The sequence below is a fragment of the Odontomachus brunneus genome, unplaced genomic scaffold (assembly GCF_010583005.1).
Source record: "Odontomachus brunneus isolate Ranch 3 - 2012 unplaced genomic scaffold, Obru_v1 Obru_scaffold_311, whole genome shotgun sequence".
Taxonomy (NCBI): domain Eukaryota; kingdom Metazoa; phylum Arthropoda; class Insecta; order Hymenoptera; family Formicidae; genus Odontomachus; species Odontomachus brunneus.
In genome coordinates, this window is record NW_022639761.1 from 140,710 (window position 1) to 168,096 (window position 27,387).

Below are 27,387 nucleotides of genomic sequence, written 5' to 3' on the forward strand. Positions count from 1 at the left end.
CACGCGTGACTACTCGACGTTCGAGACGATAACCTTGATCTTGATCTGCGAATTTCGGAGCAGCCGCCGGCGGTTCATACGTCATGGAAGTAATGTCAGGGCACATGTGAGATGAGTATCTATTCGCTGCTGGAAAATTTAGGAGGACCGGGACGACGTGCTTTTTCGTCGCGCGCGAGAATTTAATTTACTGTGGTATACACATATGCACACACACACACATACACGCGCGCGCGCGCGTCGTCCGGGATGATTCTGAAAATTCACCGTGGCGGTCGATGACGTCAGCGCACAGCTAGTAATAAATGTAATAGAATCGACATAACCACTTTGTCGATAAGCGTGCAACACAGGCGCATTTTGTGCGGCGCCTTGCGATAAATAATGCAGGACTGAAGCAGCAGCTGGACAATCGAACGTAAAACCGTAACCAATTACGGGCCGAGAATACAGGTTTATCCATGCCATAACCTATGATACAGTGTAGTTGCCGACGGATCGATAACACCCCTATCTATTACCGCAATAAAACGTGACGCCTTATCATATTGTCTTCCAGGGCTTTTCCTCCCTTGGTTTACGACCTGTCATTCAACTCCATCACATTTTTGCGATATCGCATTTTACGCCAGACAGAAGATCTCTATAATATATTTACCGCTGTTATTTTAGACTCCCTTTTATTCCCCTACGAAATATGCAGTTTAGCGAAAAACGGTGGCTTTACAACGAAAAGATACGAGAGAGAAAGTGGAGGGGAGAGAGAGAGAGAGAGAGAGAGAGAGAGAGAGAGAGAGAGAGAGAGGGAGAGAGAGAGAGAGAGAGAATATCATTTAACTTGAAATCTCATTTAACTTGTAAATCGATGCACTTCGCGGTTCATAATGACTGCACGTAAAGTATTAATTATCACTTTAAGTGGTATTACTCCGTTGAATCTGGAGTATCGAGTGAGGATGTAAAATTGTGCTTAGACCAAGAATTAACGTTGTGGAACTTTGTAACAATATGTATTTTGCGAATCATTTGTGGAATGGCCGCGGCTGATGCAAGCATGAGAACATCGGGCGCGTAACCCGCAGGTAAAGATGAGGGATAGTGAGGAAAACTATGCCCGGCCGTTGCGAGGGAATGTTTCACCGTGGGAAAATTTCCTGCGCGTCGCGGTTTTTCTGTTTGCGTGGGGATCGCGGTTTTGCTTTCCTTTCGTCGGGCACAGCAACGCAGCGTTTATCCTACCGTGCTACTGCTATTTCGCTTCACACATGTCTATGCATCGCGCACGGAGAGTCTCTGGTTGAATTAACTCGACGATGAACGAACCAAATGTGTTTTGGTCGGAGGAAATAAAAGCTGGTATTAACACTTATTATTTGAAACTCGTCTCGAATGATACTCAAATTTAAATTCACTCTGAGAAAAAAGACTTGAACATTTATTTCTGGCATATATAAAGTTTATTTCGCAGAAATAAACTTTATTTTTCTAAATTTCCATGAAATAAAGTTTATTTCTGTCAATAATAAAGTAAATGATATATGACATTTATATTCATAATTGTGATTCAACTAAAAAACTCTCATTCAACTCTGCATTAAGAAGAAGATGACTTAAAAACTTATTTGTGGGATATAAAGTTTATTTCGCAGAAATAAACTTTATTTTTCTAAATTTCCATGAAATAAAGTTTATTTCTGTGAATAAACTTTATGTCCCACAAATAAGTCTTCAAATCATCTTCTTCTTAATGCAGAGTTGAATGAGAGTTTTTAGTTGAATCGCGATTATGAATATAAATGTCATGTATCATAATTCAACTAAAATTTCTTCATTTGGATTTAAATGAAAATTTGAATATCTCACACGAGACAAGTTTCAAATGGCAGCTACTAATATAGATAAAAATTTCTGCTCCTTAGAATTGATTTGTGCTCCTCCTTAACTTCTCCTCAGAACCAGAGATTCTGTTCCTTTCAACTAAGACGCGTTTGGTTCATCCATTGTTCAAGCTAATGCAATCGAACTTTTTGCCCCGTGCACGATAATTCAGCATGAGCGCATTACTCGCGACTGCACTCTTTACGCCGACGCTTCCGATTGTTAGCCATCAAAATATCGTTACACCGGCGATATAATTAGAGAAGGTTGCGCGATTAAGAGGTAATGAAGTGCAAACGCGATTATGAAACCGGAGAGTGCATGAAATATTGCAGAATCATCTCGCGCACGTGGAGCGTAACGTGGAAAACAATGTTGCAACGGCACGTTATATAATGACCGCTGCGAAGGAAGTTTTTGCTCGAAATCAAAGATGTATTATGGAGATGATGTTATGTCGTGGCAATATCATGATAAAATTCGCATGCTTGCGCAAACACATCTATCCTCTCATTTACTCTGCTATTCGCGCGCACATACGCGCGGAATGTACCAACGTGATGTATCATACATGAGATTCGTCGTGTCGTGAATCGTGTAGCAGATTCTTTCGTTTATTAGGAATAAAGAAAAGGAGCGCGCTCTCCGTGCAATTTTTCAAGGGATTTCCTTCGAGTGCGCGCGCACGAGCTCCTGGCACAAGCTCGGATGTTATTTCGTGACGTAAGGAAATACTATCAAGGTAGGTAGATTATCGTACAGAGGGGAGAATATTTCACGTGAGCTGACACCCATGAGAAAACAGGCCCGAGAAAGTCGGGACAGACAAACAGCCGGGTTTCTTCTCGTCGCGGATTTGAGAGGCGGGTTATCGCGCACGACAAGAGAGGTCAGGGAGTCGTTGGTCGAAATGAGGCGAATCAATTATACGGAGGTGAAAATCCGCGGAGAACAGTCGCAAACGAACCGACGGTTCGGCGGCAAAAATGTCGGCAGAGTCGTAACGACGAAAGGGCGATGACGAATGAAAGCTGACACTTTCTTATTCGAGGGGGGCATAAAATTAAAGGACTCTGGGAGTATTCTCGTGGCGAAAAGGGTGTCTCTGTCGTTACGCTACACCGTCGCGATAACACAGTCATTATTTCATCGCGTTTACGCGAAAGAAAAACTCCACGAGAGATTCCGGTTTTACAAGAACTTTTTACAACTTTTCTTCTAAAACTGCTGTGCGTTATCTGCATACAATTAACTTCTCACTTCTAAAATTTGAAAAAGAAAATAGATATGATTAGGTTTGTAATTGTTCTTAGGACATCCCGAAGAATGTTTTGATTGCTTCAAACGCCAGAATATTTCTAAAATCGTGATTGAGAACTCTAAAACCTTTTGAAGAATAACTAAAGGTATTAATAGTTGCCACTTGAAACTTTCATGCGAAAAATCCTCAGATTTTTCTTTAGAGTAAAATCTTTAATTATATTATGATATTGATATTATATAATATATATAATATCATATAGGGGAAGGGGTGACAGTATGATTGCGATTCCACTGGAAAATTATCATCTGACTCTGAACTCAAATCTGAACATCTCACTTAAGAGGAGTTTTAACTACACACACACGCACACGCACACGCGCGCACACACACACACATATAATGACTATTCTCTAATTCTTTTCTTTATTTTGAAAATGAGAAGCTAATTTAGCTGGTTATGAGAAGCTGGTTTATACGTTTGAAATTTATCGGAACAATCGACGGGGCACGGAATTTGCCGAGCTGCTTATTAATTTCGGAAATAACGAAGAAATATCTCATCACTTTCTCGTGTCCCGCGCTTGCTTTTATGAATTTCGAATTTGCGTGACGGATAGACGAAGCTGATATTAACTCGCGTCACACGCGTGACTTTCCAATCATTCCGTCGGCTAATGCCGGCAATATTGCAGACAGATGGAAACAAATTCTAATCTCTGGACGTTTAGCCATGAGCGCACTCTTATTGAACTTCTCCATTGTGTTTCATATAGAAACACATATAGAAACAACGGAACACGGAGGATATACGCATCTGACGTGTTTTATAGAGCAAAATGTAGCCAAGTTTACTTCCATTGGATTTTAAGTTAACGTAAAATACATACAATAGCGGCAAAGTAACGTTACAAATCGCCCGATTGGCCGGGCGTTAAATTATGACACGCGTAACGAGTTTTTGCCTGCGTCGGAAGAATGGCTGTACGGCCCTGAGTCCCGGTCGAGCAGCGAGGGGCACCTGCTCCGGATCCGAGAGACGTTACACGCAACGAACATACCCTACGTATTTTCTCTGGTCGGTTACATTCCGTTTCGTTCCAGGCAAATGGGTACAAAGGACAGCGGCTCTCAACTCGCCGGACAATCATCGGGATGTGTGTTCAGAGACGGCCGGGAAAAAGGTGAGCACAGAGCGAAATTGAACAAGTGCAGATGCATCTCCCACGTATGAGAAGACTCGTGTGCCGACCGCACGTCTGGCGTTAAATGTGACCGTCTGATCCTGAGGTCTGTTTATCTCACACAAAGGTAACAACGCAATTAGAATTATGCCCCGAGAATAATCATACGCGCGCATTACAATGAAATGAGCGTGGATCTTAGAATATTTCTTTCAGACTTTGACCATTTTCTTCATGTAGTGTCATTTATTTTCTGTTTCGTGTTAACGGGTTTCTGCGTGACTACACGGACAAAATTTTATAGTACAAATTTCTATAGAATTTTGTAACCAAGAAATAGATTGACAGTAACTCCTTTCATTTCATATGTGGTATTTATATTTTAGAAACTGTGAATTGTTAAGAAGTTTGCTATGTATGTTATAATGCTAACAAAATTTACTATGTTTAGTCTAACTATGTTTAGCCTAACTATGTTTCTTAGCAAAATGAACTTTTCCATGTTTCTAGCAGTAAGATTGTGTAGACTATCAGTAAAGTCAACCTTACTAAGGAACATTGTAAATTTCGTAAACTAGTAAACATAACAAATGTTCTAACAACACATTTTAATTTCTAAAATATAAACAGCATATATCAAATAAAAATGTGATTAATAGCTGCAAGAAACAATCTATTTCTGCACTATCAAAAACATAGTAAAATTGACAAAAATTTATATAAAAAAAGATTTTAATATTCTCTCTGTGCATTTGAGTGAAATACAAAGTGATGAGCATAGAAAGAGAGAAAAATTTCTATATTTTAAAATACTAATTTTGGCATATTTCCGTCAGTAATGTTTCCTAAGTATTAGTCACTAATGTTTCCTCGTTTCATAACTATTTTTACATAGTGAATCTCATGATAGTACTTGCAGTAGTACATCGAGAAGTGGTGTTTGCCAAGCTGCTTCATTGCCAACTACGCGCGCTATGACCACACTCTAATTCCTTTTTATTTCTCGATATATACGTACATACTTTTTTTCCCATCATACTCTAATCGGCGTGTGCTACGAACCGACGCGAGCGTCAGGGAACAGCTGACTTTTCATGAAGGCAGCTGCTTCCTAAGTATATTTACTCGTCCGCGTACGCGAGACCCTTCAAACCTTTCCCTCTGGTAGCTTTTCTACGCTTGATGGCCACGCCATAACCAGTTATTACCTCACCTGAAATTATTTTGGCACGCGTGACGCCACTTTTGAAGCTACGCATTCGTTTGAAAGTTTCCAATTTTCCCGATAGCGAATGGCGAACAGGGCGAAGGCTGTCATTGATGGACGTGGCGATGGACGCGTCGCATGTACGCTACAAAATCGACTTCGCTTTCGGGATCGGCCTTGTAAAATGAAAGGGACGCGTCGCTCGTCTTTTCGTTCCGTCTTTCCGTCCGCGGATCCATCGGGATGTCTGGAACCGGCACGACGTGCGCCATGCCGGAAAACAGCTGACTTGTACTTTTTCGTTGGAGGAGCAGCTGGTCGGCCAGTCCACGGGCCAAGAGCCGTCTGCGTTCCTTATACCGGGTGTACCCTCGTTTGGACGCCGTGCGTAATCATGTCGGTTCATTTCGATATAATTATGAGCGCGAGATAATCGGCGAACCCTCGTATTACTCTGAGATCAGGGAATGTAATAACTGACGGTACGTATAAACGAAAGAAGCCGATTACGGTACTATTTTGATGAAGGAACAAACCAAGAGATATTCTCAACGTTTCTTGGAATGAAATCGCACTCAAGACAAGTGAAAATTCGCAGTATTTTTATTCGGAGCAACAGTGAAAATGAAATTTTCACCGTCACATGAAATCACAAGAGTGAATGTTTCACTAAAACTTAGAATAGATTCTGATTTTATATAAGTATGTTCCTGTGACGGTGTAGCACATGAGATTAATCCTTCAACTTTAAGTGAAAATATTCATTCGACTCACTTTATTCACAGTGGAGAATTCAGTCCATATAAATGAAAAATGGCGGTATTTTCACTTGAAGCAACAGTGAAAATGTTGCCACTCATAATCGCAACAATGAGTGTTTCACCCAACCTTAGAGTGGAATTTAAGTGAATGAATGTTGTAATCGATTAAAGCGAATGTGTTCTTGTGACGATGATGGACGGTCAGATTCAATCTTCAATTTCGAATGAAATATTCATTCGAAATATTCAGAGCAAACAATTCATTTTACATGAGTGAAAAATCATTCATATTCGAGTGACTCAATAGTCACTCTTTATTTTCCGACTGAAATGTCGCTCCGAGAAATTTAGAGAGTAGCCAAAATTTCTGTTATCCGAGGGACTTTGTAATCGAGTCTGATGGAATTTCTTCTTACGATCGCACAGACTCGGGTACAAAGAAATTTCCCTAGATACCTTGATTCACGACTACCGTGGAGGGAAATCGGATTAACTCGAAGGCAGACGCGGACTTAAAGACTCGAATTGCATTACGTTAACGTTGCGAAGCAAGAGCGGTACAACTCACGTCGCAGTTAAACTGCGATAGTTACAAAGGTCAATACGTTGATTACTTTCGAGCGATTCGCGAATAAAAATCGCGGAAGCGCCGGCCGATGACGATCACGGAAATTTCGATCCGTTCGTTTCCGCGTAGCGGCCGAAGTCATTTTGCCGGCTCAGTTTAACCGCGGAAGAAAAGAGCCACGCTGAATTTACCGGCGATCCATTAACTCCTACGGTATTACGGCGCGGGTAATGGAAAGTAGACGGCCAGCGGTACGGGCCATAAAAAACTTGGACGCGCTTGTTGCCGTCGCCGTGTGTATGTGGACGTCTTCTGAATATATAGCGGAAGAAGCAGAAGCAGCCCGCCTTCGGTACTCTATCACCCTTATCGGGCTACGGATGAATAACGCGTGGCGCACTGGACCGACACGATAACCGACTCATCCTAAAATATTTTGCGCCACATGGAGAATCGGCTCTATTAATCTCCCGCGGCTCTTTATTGATTAATGGGAGCTCTCGGACGCCAGTTAGAATTTTCGGAAAATCAGATGCGACGAGAGAGTCGGCGGGAGACGGTCGACGAGTAATTTGCCGCTGATTCCTAATCAATCTTCTTGCAACAACTTTATTTCACCGTAGGGAGTAACCGTTCACCGGCAGATGAATATTACAACTTTTTTATCCGTTAACGACAGCGCGAACGTCATGCGTCGTGGATATAAAGATAAATTTTCAGTTTCATATGATTAGCGTGAGGACTCGACGTACAGATGGATCGACGATCAAAGAGTTGCAGCGAGCGACGTATCGAGTAGCGACGTGGCTGCGTCGAGTCTGCTCGTCGTTTCATCCAATCGTGCAATTAAAATGAGACCGGGGAATTCCGAGAAAATGCTCGCGAGCGAGAAGATGAGGACGATTAATCTAACTCGCATTTCGCTCCCTGGAACGTCTTCTCGTTCGCGTTGGTGTGCGCGCGCGCGCGCCTCTCGCGACCCCGCCGGAAAGAACCACGGGATTTATTCACGCGTAGGTTCGCGAATGAATGGAGCAGAATGAACGTATCGAAGAAGTAGGACGCTGACGAATGGGCAGGAAATTACGCGGCTGAATGGCTAGAAAATCGTGCAAATTTTACGGCAATATCGCCGAATAATGGCCGGCCAATTTAATTACGTCAAACATTGGAAAAAATATATCAATAGAAAATGAAAAATTTTTTACTTTTCGGATTTCCTCCCCTCTTCTCCCAAACACTACGATTGCACAAAAGTCGAATGAGGTTAACCAATTCTGGCGAAATATGGACGTTTATAATTATCAGAATTCAGTCAGAAATTATAACAAGGTTTCACAGGGGTTGAGTTAATTCTGTTAATTTCAGTAGAAATTTCACCAGGAATTGACTCGTCCAATCAAACTTTCTTTTCCGTGTGTTTAATAAATATGCACAAAAAAAGTTTTATGAACTTTCAAAGATTGTCGTTAGTTTCAACTACGTTCAAATTACACTTCTGAATGTGTAAATGAAAAAAAACTTGAAATAACTTTATTCACAAACAGAGCTCTCTTTCTCTCTCCTTCTTTTTCAAATATCTAACATTGACATTAAATATATCAACATCGAAAAATTACGATCTATTAAATTTTGTAGAGAAGATAAACCTTTCTGAAATTCCTTGAAATTAATAAAAACATTTAACATCTCGGATAATCGGCTTCAAACACAAATTCCGCCGAAATAAATCCGAGATAAATCAAGCGCGTGAAACAGATGGACGAATGAAATCCTGTTTCGACGAGTTATTAATTTATGCCCGTAAAGTCCAAACTCCTCTCTTCCCGCGTATGCAATAAGCTTCGCTGAGCTTTTGATTCGAGCTCCGATAAAAACATGGGAACCCATGCGGTACGCGTTTCATACGCCGCGTCTCGACGAAGCTCTCCTCAAATTTAATGTAAACGGCAAACTTTAATCGTCCCGGCAACTCGACCGAAAGCTTTCTAATTTGCGACGACACGGAAAGCACGAAACTACGGAAAGCGCGACCCACCAGAAGAACGGGTTATCGATTATCGTTTCCTCGAGTCAACTGTTCGATTTAACATTTATAAAGAATACTTTCGAATCGTTCAAGTGATTTTATCGAATTCCGCGTGCAGTGATTAAACACTATTATCGACGGCGCAACATTTTATCGCGTTTATTTCATATAAATTAGATTACCCGTACATTGAGAATTTCTATTTCGATGCGTGAACTCACAAACGCTATATAAGGTGTCCCGGACTCTCCTTCGAAATTTTTGTGAGAATGTAGAACGATTTAAGATGAACATATATGAAAGTCCCTTACAATTTTACGATATTCGCAATAAATCTCGAGGTAATAAAATTAAAGAAGATTGATGAATAATCATGCGCGATTATTCGTGGTAGAATAATCTCCTCTCTCCTCCTATTATTAAAAAAGTTCTCTACCATTTTGCAAATGACCGCATAAATTTTTAGATATTAAAGAAGATTTGTACATTATCGCACACAATTATGTAACAATTTTCTTTTATTAATAACTAAAAATCTACGTGATTATTTGAAAAATGATAAAGGGTTTTTTATTTAATTTGACTTAATGTACAAGTACACATCGCCACTACAACTCATCTACCATATCGCGCGTAATCATTCATTAATCTTTTTTAATTAATATCTCGACCATTATTGCAAATATCGCAAAACGATATAGGCATTTTCAGTTCATTTCAATCTATTATACATTTTTACAAAAATTGCGGAGGAGAGTTTGGGATACCCTGTATTTGTGGGCAGGAAATATTTAATGCGCATCTCACAAAGACACGCGCCGATCAGAGGTTTTATTCTTTATTGAGCAATTAACTAAGCTATACTTATGAAATGTGATTGAGTGCAAAATTAGCAAAATGTCAGACGAAACTTAATGAGACACGCAAGAACTAATTGGAGATGTGAACCGGTAGTAGAAATAAATTCTTATAAATTATACGGCGCAGCGAAATCAGCAAAAATTTAATTCAAACGCAGACCCGGATATATCAAAAGTTATGAGCAAGGTAAATATAGTTTCCGAACGAAAATGTCGAGAAAGAATTCTCTGATGCGGTCGTATTCCTTCAGATGTGGTAACGTTTAAATTGCGTTAACAATTTATGATTATTCAACGGAAATTGTTGCGGTGTACAACTGATATGTCGTGTTAGATGTCTTAGGCGTACGTAGAATTGATTCATTAAATTCTCGTCGAATAAATGTTATTTCAGCAGAATTACCGATAAAAACGATGAGATAAACTTCTCGCAAAGACCGATGCGATTCAGGTTTTCTTTCGAGATCTATGCAATTTTACTGAATAAATAAATATACACACATACGGAGAGAATATCATAGTTTCTGTTTTTTCGTATAAATTTTCTTTAATTTTACTATGTTTATAATAGTTCAGGAATAGATTGTCAGCAAAGTCCATGCTAAGAAATTTCGTTAGAAACATAATAGATCTCGCTAGAAAAACATAACAATAGTACATTTCAATTTCTAAATAGCACATTTGAAATAAAAGGAAAGTGAATTACTGCAGAATATCGATCTATTTCTCGATTACAAAATGCCACAGTAATTTATACTATAACATTCTCTGCGCGCGTAGTGTTATTTCAAACTCTGAACATTTCATGTAAACTTTAAAGGAACAAAGAACGACCATTATTCGGTTTCGTTATTCTCAATTTTAAGACTATTGGTAGCGTTAATCGATGAAAGTTTAAGCGTTACTCGATAAAAATTGTCTTTGACCAAAATAATCGGCAAGTCAATCAAGATCAATCAATCGATAAGTCATATATGAAATCACTAATAATCACATCGATTGATGAAATTATTCAAACTCTGACGACGTGATTATATAATTAGTTCCGTCAATCGATTGAATTATTCGTGATTACATAAATGCTGACTGACTAATAGATTAGTGATCAATACCAGTTGATGTATCGATAATGTCATTAAAGAAAAATCGCCAAGAGAAGCTCTCCATATTAAGCGAAAGATGAAAGAAGAGAAAATGCACCACCACCATATATACATATCGCAGCTATCGTAAGTTCAATAATAAATATTTTATACTATACGATATATAATTTATACACATATGGTCAGAAAATGATTATATAATAAATATGAAACGGAATATTTGTAAATGCAGAGGTGGGAAGAGCGCGCAGGTAATTGTATCATTTCGTTCAATTCATTATCGTTATGATCGTTAAATATTTGTCGTACAAACAGACGAGCACAAGCGCCGCCGCCGCCGTCTCCTCACTTGGAGTAATCTCGCAGCAAGGTCGCTGCGAGTCGCAGGAAGAGTCGCAAGAAAAAGAAGTAAAGGGGAAATCGAGGTGTATCGGCCGGACGAGAGCGAAAGTGGCCGTTGCTGCTTTGACGATTTTTCTCTCCACGGAAACGTACCAAGGTTACGTGGACGTGCTTTGTTGCGTCTCTCGCGCGCCTCAGGGCCGATTTCTCGCGCAACTCGTTACATCAAATCGTGCCTTTTACGCAATTCGACTGACGAAAATCGGACGGCCGTAAATCCGCCCGTCATTTATCATCCGACCGATCGCGAGCTTATCCTCGGCGTCCAAAACGAGAAGAAACCGGCCGTTCGCATTCCTCTAATCCTCTTAAACGCTGAAGAAAACACGTGGAAGGAAAGAAAGAACAGGATAGGCGCGACCAAGAAAGTTAATTTTAATTTTAACCAGACGAAATTATCAATTTTAATTGGACGGAACTTAACCGAGTAGCAGTTCTTTGTGGAGTCGCAGCTGATCAAAGGTCGCGATGCTTTTTCTCTCGACAAATTTTGTAACGCATTGTGTATCCAACGGGAGAATTGGTTCTCTCCAGTAATTCCCAAGAGACACGTCCCAGATAGACTGGCGTACGTGAATTTGGTAGCAATTTCATTGGTCGATTTTTAAAGACTACATTCATTATGAACGGTTCTCACATGGCGCTCATGTATTTATCATATGAAATGACGAAATAGAAATACGAAAGGAATGGGAAAAAAATTATTGAAATTTTTACTTGAAACAACATGTCACGTCATGTGTAACACGAAAATTTAAATGTAGCTTTTAGTAAATCTATTGCTACATGAATGCAACAATAGATTTATGTTATTATATAACATAAATTTAATGATTAATTCAATACAATATATTTGCCTCAATAAACGTAATTAAAAAGAAATTATAGAGTTCCTATTATTGTTTCACAATGTGAATGATGTGATAATCACGGAAATCCTATTAGGAGTTTTATTATTGGATACGGAACGTGTTGCAAAACTCGTCGAAGAAAAATATTGCTACATTTAATCGGTCGACTGTACGTGAGCGGTACGAGCGAAAATAAAGTGACCAGACGTCCCGATTTTTCACCCTTTGTCCTGAATTTTTTCGAGTGCTATTCGGGACACTGATTGTCATCATTTCAATGATTGTCAAATAATTTTCGGATTCTTTTACCCCCCTCCCCCCGCTTCACACATTTATGTGTCCCGAATTCCTTCCTTCCTTCAATATGTTCCGGCTCCCGGTAATTTAATATCTTAACGTCATTTTGCAAATGTGTCGAATTCAGGGCTGGGAAATCTGATTACCTTACCGCGAGGGAAAACGAGAAAATTACTTACAAATGACGTCTTCATGATACGCCCCGGCGATCACACATCGCTATTCTCGACACTTCCGATACTTATTTCCACGCGAGATACTTATTTTCGACGGATTAAAGACGCGTAAAATGCGAAACGATGTCGATCGATGTGTCCACGATGTAGAAAGATCGAGAATCAAGATGGTCGCGCGATTTTTGAATCGCGCTGAAAATAAACACCAATATGTGAACGGTGCCGCGGCCGAAAAGAACGCGCTCTATGAGATACTTCCCTCTCCGTCTTTCTTTTTCTATAAGCTAACACAACCGGCTGAATATTCCGCATCTCTCTCTCTTTCTCTCTGATTGTCATCGCATTTCTAATTCCCACTCAATAAATCCGACGATCGCCCGATTCTATTGCTACTTGAGCGAGTCGATGTTTTTAGCAAATGTAAGGGACATTGGCGCGACACGTCGCGACAAGCACCGGCCGCATAGATCGCGAGGGGAAACGAGAAGATTACTTACAAATGACGTCTTCACGATACGCCCCGGCGATCGCACATCGCTATTCTCAACATTCCCGAGACTTATTAACGCGCGAGACTCACTTTCGATGGATAAAAGATGCGAGAAACGCGGAGCAATGTGGATCGATGTGTGCCCATGGCTGCTGCTTGGCGCGAAAAGATCGAGCATTTCGCGCGTTTCATTACCAACGTCTAGATTGAATAACCACGATGACAACCTTGTAGTGCGAAACGAACGCGATTGGTCTAGAGTGGTTAGTAAGTGGGCTGAGCACAATAAAAGGAATAAGGAATAGAGAATCGAGAATAGAGAACAGGAAATAGAGAATAGGGAATAATTCAATATTAAAACATGAAACCTAATTTATCAACGCAGAATAGAGAAACAGAGGAATAGCGTTACTTTTTGTTTTCAGTATTCCTTATTCCTTTTATTGTACTCAGCCCCTAACTCGAGCAAGTGGTTAAGGTGTCCGCCGTAGATTGCGTCGTTGTAGACGCGCGACCTCATTCGTATCACTGGCGCGTTCACGTTCATGCACTTTTGGCACTTTCGGTGCGCTAATAAACTTTTAGTGTACGTGATTGACAGCGCGCGCGTCTGCGACCTTTTCATGCCGAGCAACTGCCACAGACATAACGCTACGTCTTTCACTTGTATCCTGTGAGTCTCATGCGGAAATAAGTATTGAAGTGCCGAAAACAATGACGTGCGATCGTCAGGACATATCGTAAGTACATTATTACGGAGTAATCTCCTCCCTTCTCGACATATATAGCTAAGGTGACCAGACGTCCTGATTTTTTACCCTTTGTCCTGAATTTTTTCGAGTGCTATTCGATTTATCATCATTTTCAATGATTGTCAAATAATTTTCGAATGTTTTTATCCCCTTCCCCTCGTTTCACATATTTATGAAATGTCCTGAATTCAGGACTGGGAAATTTGGTCACCTTAGCGAAAAGTGCAGTGAAGGTAACGGTACGTAGCATCTGTCGCTGCAGCCCCATTGTCGTTTCACTTGCATCCGGCCGAGAGACGCCGTAATAAAATAATAATTTCCGAGACTGCGTGTGCTTTCTCTGCAACACGACTCGGCCCATAATTTCATCTCGGGCCGTGCCACAAACGGCGGCAGCCGCGTTCGCTCTCTCGGCCGATTTTACACCGAACCTCCCGCTAAGGCCGTAAAAGCGCGCGCCGGAGACGGAGTCCGAGCGTAACCGAGGCGGTTTTTTCGTGCGCGCCGCCTGCACGCACGCACGCATGCACGCGGGCACGGCATGCACACAGGCACGTCTCACCCGCGCATGTACACGGGAACGAGCGAGAGCGAGAACGATGACGCCGACGCCGTGGACGAGAGAGGGACGAGTTTATCGCTCGCGATCCGTCACCTCTGGCGCACATGCTGAAGAAATTAAGATTTTTTGCCGGGTTTCCTCGAGCGGCAGGCGTTCGGAATCGACATCGCTGCCGTCGTCATCGCCATCGTCACCGTTCCCGAGACACGCAGGGGAATAGAGAAAAACGTGGAAACCGGGCGGCCTGACGCGCCATTACATCGCGCGAGTCGTCCTTGGAATTCGTTGTTAATGGAACGTATATCGCTTTCGTTTACTCACCAACACGGCTTCGCAGTCGTTCGCGAAACCCGTCGTTGCCGACTACCCAGGACTCCCTGACTGAATAGTTAGATGTTGCCCCAGAGGAAGTTGCAGACTACGTACCTGCAAACGGAAGATAAGCTTGAGTGTTAAATATATTGCGCATCTGAGTGTTTAGATTGAGATATAGAATAAATCGGCGTACTCGTCTCGATGACAACACTGTCGATACTGTGTATCAACATGCTTGGAAGTCACGGTTGTACATAGTCGGAGAAAGAGAGTCGAGATGCCATTGTATTTGATCAGCATAGATTTATTTCCTAACTAACCGAGAGGGAAGGAGAGAGGAGATAGAGCGAGAACAATAATTATCGAGACCTTCGATATACACACATACACGCGGCAAACCGTCGAGATTCAAACCTCGCGAGACGTGTAGCTGGAGAGATTGGCGGAATCTTACTCCAGCCAACATATCGAGTATCATTACGTCTGAGTTACAATTTTGCACTCGACAATATGTAAACGCCATTACAACACACGTCGTTGCATCGCAATGTGGCTGATGTTCGATGTTGACTGGAACGGGTCGACGAATGAGACGCGAGGGAAGTATTTTGTGAAAGAAAGCTTATCTAAACACTCGCCGCTCGCAGAGACATTCGAACGAACATAATCAACGATCCGACGTCGTCAAACAGAGCGCGCATAAAAAGAGGTCTCACGCTCCAAGCCTGCGTAAATACACACAAATGCGCGCACATATACGCGCGCGCCACACATACACGCGCGTACACACAGCGGGCAGAGGCACGCGGGGAGACGCGACATTGAACACCACCATGAAAGAACGTACGGCGCAAGAAATGTATATTCTCGCACGCCTCTTACTCCGACGTCGTCCGATCGCGAGAGAGCTCTTAACGAAATCCCCGAGATGGTCGGCGTTGCTCCCGTCTCTCGTCACGAAAGTTCCTACGCTTACCTCGAGCCTCGCTGTCCGTACGCAGCTGCCTTTGAAGGTTAGGTTAGATTTTCGCCGGCTCGCTCGAGACTGCCGGCACGTGCCGAGCTGTGGACGATTCGCGACTGGAAGCGCTCGAGGACGAGATTCACGATGTACGTGCGATTGCTGCTGGCCCACGGGTCCGTGTAACACGAGCACACCTAGCACGCGGATCCTCGACGCTTCGTGCACACGCGAAAAATTTGACTTTTCGAACAACGATCGTGCTCTCTCACCGGCGCGCTTCGTACACACCCGACGCCGCTCGCGCGTCCTCTCAGCGAGCTCGGCGAAACTCGGCTGTGCTCGGCGGCGTTCGGCTAGCCAGCCCGAACGGCCGTTTTGCGTAGGCGGTCACGTCCCGACGAGTCGATTCGTTCAAACGGCGGAACGCGACATTTGTCTGCATGCCCGAGGCTTTCAGAGGTGAGCCGAATATGACAATTATTCGCCCCGATCTCACGGGGAACGAGGTGACGTATTTGGTAATCTCGACTGTCGCGATGTCGCCATTGTCCGTTGAGAAAAAGAGCAGTATGGACGTCGAACGAGACGATTCGTTCAAACGGAAAGAAACGTTTGTCTGCACGTCCGAAACTTGTAGAGGTGAGGCGAATACGACAATTGTTTGACTTAACCGTACCGCGAGAAGCGTTCTGGAATTAATATACTTGGTAATCTTGCCAGTAGAGATTCGGTCGTCGCGGTAGAAGTAGGAGGGAGGGAGAGAAAGAGATAGAGAGAGAGAAAGAGAGACAGATAGTCCGTTACGATTCCCACTGAAAAAAGAGCAATATGGACGCCGAGCGAGACGATTCTTTCGATCGGGAGAGCAACATGCGTCTGTACAACCGAAACTCTCGACGAGGTAAATCGTCTATATGTCAGTTATCTGTCTCAATTTCACCGCGGAACTTTCTCGAAGTAATATATTCGGTAATCTCATCAGCAGACGTTCAACTGACGTCGCGGCAGACACTATTGCGGCTCGTTGCGTAAAACAATGAGAACGCTGAACGAGACGATTCGTTGAAACACGAAAGCAACACTCATCTACATGCCCGAAACTTCCAGAGGTGAGGCGAATATGACAATTATTTGACTTAATTGTAGGGTAGAAGCCTTCCCAACTTAATATATACGATTTTGTCAGTAGAGGTTTGATTGTCGCGCGGGAGAGAGAGAGAGAGAGAGAGAGTCCGTTACGATACGCTGAAAAAAAACAACATGGACGCCAAACGAGACAAGTTTGAACGGGAGAGCAATACTCGTCTGCATGCCCGAAACTTTCAGAGGTGAGGCGAATATGACAATTATTGGATTTAACCGCATTGCGCGAGAGAAGCTTTCTCGAATTAATATATTCGGTATTCTTGTCAGTAGAGATTTGATTGTTGCATGATAAAGAGAGACAAAGATATGCTGATTATGATACGTTGAGAAAGAGCAATATGGATGCTAGATAATAAGTTTGAACGGGAAAGCAACATATTCGTCCACATAGGCGAAAGCTTCAAAGGTAAGCTGCCGAATATGAAAATGATCTATCTCAATCTCGTCGCACACGGAGCTTTCTCGAATTAACATATTCTGTAATCTTGTCAGCAGAGACTCGACTGTCGTGTTCGTTACCGTTCGCTGAGAAGAAAAAAGACAATATGGACACCGAACGGGACGATTTGTTTGAACGAGAGAGCAACATTCGTCCACATCGCAGCGACTTTCACGCGTAACCTAAATATGACAGGTATTTATCTTGATCGTATCGCGCTGAGCTCTCCTGATTTAATGCGTTCGCTAATTTCACAAGACAAAAGACGAACGAAGAGAAACTGAAGTATAATATGATACATTATTCTTTGCGATAAAGACACGCATTTTAACCTCACTCATGGTTCATGAATCTTGGATCCGTATTAATGGGATCTGAAACTTGTCTCTGTTATCTGAAATTTGTCTTTCATATGAGATACTTTTTATTTAAAATTAAATCCAAGTTTATCAATAAAATTGTAACAAATATGACACTTATATCTGATTAAACCAGAAAAAAGTCTTTTATCTAAACTCTCATCTAGTTCTAGATCTTCAAACCTAGATATCTCACTTGAAACTTGTTTCAAGTAATGACTTAATACAGATCTTGAATGTGATATCTAGCAATATAATTAGAGAGAGGGGTTTTTCAAGAGTCGAGCTAAATTACAGCATTGATATCTGTAATTATGACATTCATATTTGTAATCGTGTTTCAACTGAAAATCTCTTATTATTATAACTCTAAATTCAAACTCTTTGAAAATCTCACTTGAGACAAGCTTCAAGTAACGACTGTTAAAACACGGATCTTGTAGGTGATATCTTGCAATGTAATGTTAGCCAGACAGGACCTACGTTTTTCAAGAGTCGAATACAAAGCAGGGAGCATTGTTCCCTAGTGGTAGATAGCACTTCGCACTCTCGCGATCCATGCGAGGCGCAAAGCTCGCGGCTTTCGAACTCCGAGTTCAAGAGTCGACACGTCGTTCTCATACTCCGCATCGTTTCGTCTGCGCGATTCGCATGCGTCTGCCATTCGAACCGCGGGAGCAGACTAGGCGCGCGTCAGAATAGATTTCTGCCATTTACGTGCTGTATTACAAAATGCTCCTGCTTGATCTTTATCGCGCAAAATTGTTTGTAGCATCTATCATATTGGCGACAATGCTTTAACTTTCTTGGTTTTACGACCTATAATTTTCACACATTGAGAGAAAAAAGTATGTGAAAAATTTAAAATTTAAAATTTAATTCTAATTAAAAATTTTTGATTATTTAAAATAATTTAAAATTTAATTTTTAATGAAAACAATATATATCCGGCAGGTGCTAACAACATATTCTCTCACTAATATAAAACATTTTTCAAATATGAAAATATACACTTTCTTGCAACCTTAGATTTCCATGGGAGCAATTGTTTATTCTATTTAAATAAGAGATTTTAGATTGAACTCACCCGATAAATATTTTTTTATTTTTTAAATATTCTTTTCTCTCAGTGTACATGCTGTTCGAACAAACGGAAATAACAGGCAAAGTCAATTATTCTATCACGTACTTACATCGTGGAATTCGTCGCGATTTATAGTATTTGTAATCTTAATTTTGCGCGGAACTCGATTTTGCGATTTGATTTGATATCGTTACGTTATTTACAACGTGACCTCGTGAACGAAAATATGAAATTCCGATCGTGCAAAAAACATCCGAGCACCAGCGGTACGCCACTATACGTTGACGGTTCAATTCATCGGTGACTTTCTTTCAAGGACTTCGATCCTCGTCGAGGTTGTACCGCCGGTTTAACGCTCGATCGGCTCCGTGGACTTTCCACGGTTCGTTTGAATATTATGCCTTTGCGGACATACCGGGCGAGCATTGGCAGTGGATTGTGGTCGATTGCACGCGGAAGAATATTTCGCGAACAACGCGCGCGTGCGCACACGCGTCCGGAATTCCGGCGTGTTTCGACGGCCTTTTACGCACCGACGGCGTAGATCGATAACTTTACGTATCCTGGATCATACACGGTGCAATCATGCAACGCGTTATGCACTCAGGTATTCCGTGTAAATTTAGCGAGACCCGCGTAGCGCGCTTTATCCTCCTCCTCCCGCCTCTCCCTCTCTCTCTACATTGAATATTAACTGATACATTCTTCGTTTTTCATTTATAACATCGTCTATGTGTGCACGTGCACGGCATGTCCTAAATTCGCGCTAATTTATTGAGAATCCGCTAAAATTGAGCCCGGGCGTTCTGAGATACTCCACGTGATCGAGAATAATTAGATCCCGGCATCTCGGCGCGATTTGATAGAACGCGCGAAAGCTGGAATTGCTTTCTCGGTGAGTCATGACATTTTAAACGCTGTATAACGCTGGAGATGCATAAGGTGATGATGCAAATGTATTTTTCGACAAAATTGTAGGACAATCCCGCGAAATGTGTTCTAAGAACACTCGGCGCGAATGTCCTGGATAACAGTGGGACGGTTTTATTGTAAAAGCTCGGCGGTCGCGTCTGAGCACTTAACCCGACCTGACCTGTTTTCAGTGTAATCAGAAAGGCTTAACTTTATATTAATTTTTCACGAGACACTCTCACTAATGCGCGCGTCCTTTTTCGCGGAAGTTATTCAAAGCGCTTTACGTCTCTCCTTTCATTTCGACAAACATAAAGAGTCAATATCACTAGCTAATTAGCTCCGCTGAAGGACTCGCTTTTCTTTTAACTAACCATAATGTAGATAAAAAGAAAACACGAAATTCATTTAAGCGTAACGGTGCTGAAAAAATCTGCGAGAGTGCGCGCGCGCGAAATAAAGATACATTACAAATTATCATCAGAATACCAAAGTATATCTCTTCGATATCGAGCTGGGAATCAATCAAGCGTATAGGTATAGGTGTGTGATCTTCACACGTTCACACGTATATATCCAATTTAGAGAAAATAGAAATTATAATAATACGTGTGGAGGTTGTAAGGAGCAACTGGAGCGAATAATTCAGTGGAAGGCTCGAATGCAATCGAATATTTTATAGTTTTTTTGACGTTTCTAAATAATACGCACAGTCGCTCATTATACAGGTCATAACGGTATTATGACTACTCATTTCGCGAGCACTACGAAGAAAGGATACTGTGTAATTAGAAAATAGATGGCCTTTTTGTGCCATGCACGAGCAAGGTTGCTAGCTTGTTGAAAATACATATGAAAGCGCGTCCAGTCACAATATGTTGCAATGAGACGTTGAAATGCGCAAAAACGACATCGGTAATCAGTAGTTACGAGAAAGGCATGCGCATCTATGGTAAAACAGACGCCGCGATGACGCCGTGCTGTAAGAAAACGCGCAAGATGCACTCGCGCTCTCGATGTTGTCGTTGCACACAAGAAACAAGTCCCCGTTCGGCGCACGACGAGAGTGAGAGTAATCCTGCAACTTTCGTTTATTCCCGCCTCAGAGCCGCGCGCCGTGATGTCATAAATATGACCGTGTATCGTAATCCGAATTGGCATTCTCGCGGTGAAAGGTACCGGCGGAGAAAAGAGGTTGGCGCTGGGAACGATAACACCGAAACCGTTCCGCGAATATCGCGACGTGAAATTTCGCGATGTTCTCGGATCGCTCGTTAATACGTATATTCATACTTGACTTGATAATGAAAAATATATAATAATTACGTAATTACACCCAAAAAGATATGATATTATCCTTAGCGAAATCCTCTAAATTCTAGAGAATTTTACTCTTGTAAAATGCGGCCTTTCAAGAAAAAAATCTTCTAAAGCCAAGAGAAAAATATCCAAGTACAATATTTTCAAAGTTCATGAAATTTCGTCTTTTATCTACAAGAATACAAGAGTGTTGTCTTGAATAGAAATTTCTTCTACATTGACAAATAAATCTACCCAAAAGGTACACTCCGATTTCTTTTTAATTTGCCACAAATATAGACGTAAAAATATTTAGGTCATATTTTTTCATTTTGGCTCACTTTGAGTTTCACGGGCAGTTTATAACTTTTTAATGTTCTCACTCCTATCATTAACAAATACAAAAAAATGCATAAGAAATAAAATTAAGTAAAAGATATAGTTAAATAATTTTAACAAAATCGGTATAGCTGATATACGAACCATTCTAAATTTCTTTAGCTGAGATTCCAACCGAAATATTTCAAATCTGTGTTAAATTTGTCAAAAATGGTTCGAATCTCGACCAAACCGAGAAATTATTTGTATAAATAATTTTTTTCCAACTTTTTACATGTTTTGTTTAAACATTTTATTATTTATATAAATAATTTTACACATTTGATTTCATATTTATAATCAGCAAACCAAAAACGCCTATATCTTGTATTCAATTTTATTTCTTATGCATTTTTTTGCACTTGTTGATGATAGGAGGGAGAAGATTAAAAGTTATAAACTGTTCGTGAAACTCAAAGTGGACCAAAATGAAAAAATATAACCTAAATATTTTTTGTACTTCTGCATTTGTGCCAAATTAGAAAGAAATCGAAGTGTAACTTTTGGATAGGTTTACTTGTGAGAGAAAGAATATCTAAAAGATGAAAAATATTTATTCGGTGGTTACTAATAACATATTTAAATTATGTACTCAAATAGTACAGTTAAATTTAAATTCTTTTATTTAAATATAATAAACAATTACTTTAGAAAATATTTTGTATTTTGTAATATTTCAATCTTTATATAGAATAAAAAATTGCTTTCATGAAAGCTGAAGTTTTGAGAAAATATATATTTTTTTATTTGAAAAATATTTTTTTATTTGAAAAATATTTCATACCAATACAAGTAAATATACTGTTAGTATTCACTGAATATTTTTTATTTCTTAGACATCTTTTTTCTCAGTGTATTAAGAGAGCATTCTAGTTCAAATAAATATGTTCCTTTTAATTCGCAAAAGGTAAAAAAGTTGGTATAATATTTAGTAAATTCCCGATTTCATTAATCCACCTCATTACAAGAAGAATAGTTTTGCGTAAAAATTTTTGCTTAGACTATAGTTTTACAGGAACTGACACCTTGCAGCTGCAGTTCCTTTTGTTTGGATGTATGACATGTTATTTTGTAAGAAACGTGTCTATGTAATATTTTGTAGATATTTAAACAAACGGTACATTGTCACGAGAAATAGGGGAGATCGCGAGAAAGAATAAACTAAATAATTAACTGTCAAGCTGGCAAAGGACGCTCGCGGAGACTCGCGACGAATATAACCGTTTGACAGTGACGCAAGGAAAACAATGATTCCGTTGCCTTAACAAGTTTATATTTCATTTAATTAACGAACTGTGTTTCCGCGTTATTCGCTTAAATGGCGATCGATCGGTCGTGCGAAAGTAACTGCGCTGTCGTCTCCCGTTAAGACGATTAAAATTTAATCCGCGAAACGCCGTCGTAAAAATAGCGCGAGAGCGAGTTGATCTTCGAAGATAGATACTGGGGATAACGTTGATCGATCCAATCTCGTTTGCGTTAAGTACTTCCCGCTCGGGATTGCAGCATCTTCAGCCTTTTTTCTTTTTTGGGGTAAACCTTAATCGAAGGTACGGTGGTTAGATCGATGATACGCGCTATCGGAAGGCGAGTTTGGATCGACGAAGTGATCGGCGAGTCAAAATCGCCGACGCAACGCGGGAGAGACTTTCGAAGCGGAAATCAGCGTGAATCATGACATCATTAGCGAAGCTCGGTCCCGCGGCGCGAAGACGAAGGTCTGCGAACTATGACGAGCCAGGGGTTTACGCTAATAAATAACGGGTTTGGACACAGGCGTGTAATTAATGACGACGCGACGTGTCGTCTCGTGCGATTTGCACGGCTAATAGTTTCCCGCCAAACCGGTATCCGATCGTAGCCTCGGCTGTCCTTCCTCGCGCGAGGATATTTTACGCACGCCGCGCGTCAGGTTGCATCCTGTCGCGCCGACGCGCAATTTCCTTCCGCACGCGACTCGCGTTTCGGCTTAATGATCCTGCCTGCCTGCCTGTCTGCTTGTCTGGCCGCGCCACGTAAGACGCCGGAAATCGTTCCGTACGTAAAATTTCCAGTCCCCCGGAAGTCGCGGGCGAGGAACTTATATCGAGCTGTCGGCCGATTCTACCGTGAAAGCGGTCGAGTCGGCGTATATCGCGTATAACCCGGCATATCGCGCCGAATCCTGGTTAGGCGCTTGGGAACTTTCCGTTCGAGCACCGGCAGGAAGGCAACGAGAGAATCCGTCGCCTCCACCTCGCGAGAGCGACTACTTCCGAAGCAACCGGTGGTTGCGCGAACGAGGTCAGGTCGCGTGCGACACATACTTCGACCGTTCTCAACTCTTTGAGATCCCTCCGGCTGACAGAAGAAGACACGTCGCGGAATCGTCGATGAGAAGGCGGTTGCGATTTTTCATTCGCGCGACGTCTCCTGTACCGCGCGAGATATTAATGAATTGCCCCACTTCCCTTTGATTCGTTGGAAATTAACAGGACACTTTGTCTTCTAGTGACACATTGACAAATTGCGGGCTGAGGGAAGAGGCTGAGGACAGATTGACGAGAATAAGACGGATTCCTGCAATCCGCCTTAACATTTTACCAAATCGTATTTTTTCATTACGTGCGCGTACTCGCGCGTCATGACTGTTGATTATTTCGACAAGTCGTTTCCTCAAAATAATCAACTGTTATGGCGCGCGAATATGCAGACATATTATATTTTGCGCGTAATCGAGAAATTCGTTTGGAACTGCACGGAGGAAATATTGTAGTAACAATCACAACAAAATTTAATAATCTTGGGCCATACAGAAATTATGACCGAAATTACTGCGTATTTGTTAAAGAATATCATACACATTTGATTTGTTATTACAAAATTATTGTAATTACTTGAATATTGTCTAACATCGTGTAATAGGTAGAAATTATCAAATTTATTATTTTTATAGTAATTAGTACACTACACAATCTCAGTATAGACCAACTTTACAAGAAACATCGTAAAGTGAAATGCAGTCTCATCAATTTGTAGTAATTTTTACTACAATAATTTCTCCATGTAGAGGGTTATAAAATATTGAAGCTATTATGCCAGATTGTGTATATTGGTGTGTGTGTGTGTAGATGTTAAATCTATTTGTTGGGGTAATAATTGGGGAAGAACGAAATCGAATGGCTTCGCCGAAATTCGCACGGGGTCGGGTTGTAATTATCGTTCTTTTCAGTGAATATTGCGCGTTATTGCGCGTTGAGATCGGTTATTACCTCGTATATAGTGTCGGTGCTCACAGTAACGGAGTCATTCTCTCGTGCATTTCTTGCGATCGAGTGATTTGTAAGTCGTGTGAGAATGAATTCCCTGTAAGAGGCACGCGTGTCTAGATCGGAAATGGCACATATTGGCGTGGGTATCTGGGCCAAGTGGAACTGGTTATGGAAAAGCCTTGCCCTGACGCCGCTGCTTTTCTTTCGGAAGATGACCAAACTGGTTTTGACCTCGGCGAGGATGGCCTCGGTGCAGCTACGCGATGGTACGTTAAGATTGCATTCATCGTCCTATGCGTGTGAGTTACGCCACCGGCGATAGAAAAAACGCGATAGAAAAACAGCGAATGAAAACGACAAACAAAAACAGTGAAAGTTCATGAATAAGCCAAATATGTATGAACCCTCTCGCTATTGATTCGAAATATTAATATGTTGCTATATGAAAATTCATAACATGATGCGATACACGTTTGTAACAATATTATTGTCTATTAATAGACAATAATAGTCTATTAATATTATTGTCTATTAATAGACAGTGACTCTGATAAAAAACAATTGAATATTTTCGAAACATTGTCCCCGCGATCTCAAAAGCAAAACAAACAACGGCAAAGAAGCCGCAGGACTATTCCCCGTGTGGATTTCGCCGTAAATTATCTTCCATCGCAATGTGTAACGATATTTTTAATGAGACTCACGCTGTAATTAAAGAGTTGATGGATCTGGAACAGGCTGGATAATGAGCATTATGAGTATTAATCTGCGCGTGGGTATTACGATAAATATGAAACACTCACAAGTTATATATGTAATATTAGCTAGTCCCTCCATACACTATCGTTAAAAGGATAGGGAAATTGAAACGCTATCGCGTACTTAATTCTACATTTCCATCCACCTCACACGGCATATACATATATACCAAACGTGACAAGACACATATTATATATTGTACATGTTCCACGTCACTCGATAATTCTCAAATTATCTCGGATTAGTAAAGCAAACGGTTGGTCTGGGATAATATAGCGTCGCTAGCCGTCCTTTTAAAGCTTGAGCACCCTCAAATCTGCGTGTTCAGTTCAATTCGGCCATGGACACGTGTCCTAGAGACAACGTAGAGTCCTGAAGTCGAGACTCGTAGACTGCTATGCAAAATTGAGAGAGGACCACGTTGTGATATATGGTGCACCTCCATATACGGTGCATAATGATATCAAGTTAGACTATAATACCACGACTATGCACGATTCCACACACACACACACACACTCTCTCTCTTTCTTGCTCTCTCCTCCTACTCTCCTTCTCTCTCTCTCTCTCTCTCTCTCTCTCTCTCTCTCTCTCTCTCTCTCTTCCTCTCGGCAGGAGAAGGCTCTCGTGAAGCCGAAGACCGCGAGATCGCGGAGGTCCCTCTTCGTGGAAGTCTCGCAGAGACGCGGGAGAGCCAGCGAGCCATCTCTTCCCTTTTTCTTCCTGCACCAGGTCTCCCTCGTTCCCGCCTTCACCTTCATCCACCATTCGTTCTTCTACCTCTGCACGCTCTCGTGCTTATCCTTTTCGTCCTTTCCACTGGAACGCCGCGCCCGTCTCGGTCCGTCTTTCGTGTGTATCGCTCGATCTTTCCTACCACGTCCCTCGCGGCGTCCTTTCCTCGCATTTCTCGTTTCTCGTCTTAGCCATGATTTCCCTTTGCTTTTCTTTCCTGCCCTTCCGACCCACGGAGAAGCCGCGCGTCTCCTCCCGCGGGGTTGCTTCTCCCGCTTTTAATTACCGTCGCTCTGTATCTCATTGTATGTCGTCGATCTTGATCTCCCGTGATTTTTCATCGTGTGTATACTTTGTTGCTGCAACTTATTCTCGATAAAGTTTAAATTAAATGAGCACTTTGTTGTCGTACTGTGAACAGTATTTTATAAAACTTCCACCTTAAACTTTCGGTGTAATTTAGTTTTTCATCTGGAACTTTTACAATCCGCGCTTCTTCTTTTCTCTTTTTCTTCTCTCTCTCTCTCTCTCTCTCTCTCTCTCTCTCTCTCTCTCTCTCACACACAGTTCTTGTTATTTTGCATAGCGTCCATAGCTTCTCGCCTTCATTTCCGCTCGTTATAATCCTTGGTATTTCGTGGAATTTCTTGTATATATATCAGCGTATCTACAATTTATACTCGTCATTTCCCTTTCATCTCGCGCTGCACCTTCATCCAGCCTCTCGTTTCGCCTTCTTCATCGTTTCCATCCGCCTTCTTTCCCGGCCGGGGCACCATTATATCCCTCGTGATACGTCTCGCTGCCTGTAGCGGCTCCGACCGCGCAACGTTGCATCCCGCGTCGGCTACATTCCGTTCGGACCATCTCGGACGAATGCATCCTTTGATGACCGTGTGGTTCGAGGAAGGCGCTTTCCTAGTTTCAGAAAGTCTTATATCCGATAGGAATATTTTAGCGTAGCACTGTTTTAACCGACCAAAAAAAGAAGAGGACTGAGAAAAAAGGAACAAAGAAGGGAACGTGTGAACATAATTCTAGATTCTTCCACCGTGTCATGTGATGGACTGTTGTAACCGGCCTGTAACATGCACTTTTTCCAGGAGGGAGCGTAGCTTTGTAGACAATTTATTACATAGTTACGAACCTTCATTCCCCTTCGGAAAAGTGGGACCGCGAAGTTACCGCGAATCAATCTCAACAAAGAAAGCCATCAGTTATGTTTCCTTCGTTCGATACTTTCTACATTCCGAGGGAGCTCGTTGTCGATCGATCGCGATCGTGAGACCCACCTTCTCCTTTCTTCGATGCGGTAGGAAGAGATGATCTCGCGAATATTGTCACCGTTATATAGACAATGGTGTG

At 41.6% G+C, this 27,387-nt stretch overlaps 1 protein-coding gene and 1 long non-coding RNA gene across 9 annotated transcripts in view; one reads left to right on the forward strand and one right to left on the reverse strand.

The window, feature by feature from the left end:
* The window catches only part of LOC116853372 (brain tumor protein), a 79,591-nt gene extending 63,651 nt beyond the window's left edge, over positions 1–15,940 (reverse strand). For 4 of the 8 annotated variants that reach the window (XM_032834441.1, XM_032834436.1, XM_032834442.1 and 1 more), the window contains exons 1-2: positions 15,673–15,940; positions 14,703–14,807 (exon numbers count right to left, since the gene is read on the reverse strand). The gene's annotated coding sequence lies outside the window, so the exon portion shown is untranslated. Of the gene's footprint in view, positions 1–14,702; positions 14,808–14,889; positions 15,054–15,672 lie in introns of those variants that run through there. The other 4 variants (XM_032834445.1, XM_032834440.1, XM_032834444.1 and 1 more) reach the window with 3 other exon arrangements.
* Positions 15,941–16,861: 921 nt separating this feature from the next.
* On the forward strand, positions 16,862–17,438 carry LOC116853375. The gene is made up of 3 exons (XR_004379955.1): positions 16,862–16,988; positions 17,074–17,212; positions 17,299–17,438. It is a non-coding gene; the product is annotated as an uncharacterized LOC116853375 (long non-coding RNA).
* The last annotated feature ends 9,949 nt before the right edge of the window (positions 17,439–27,387 follow it).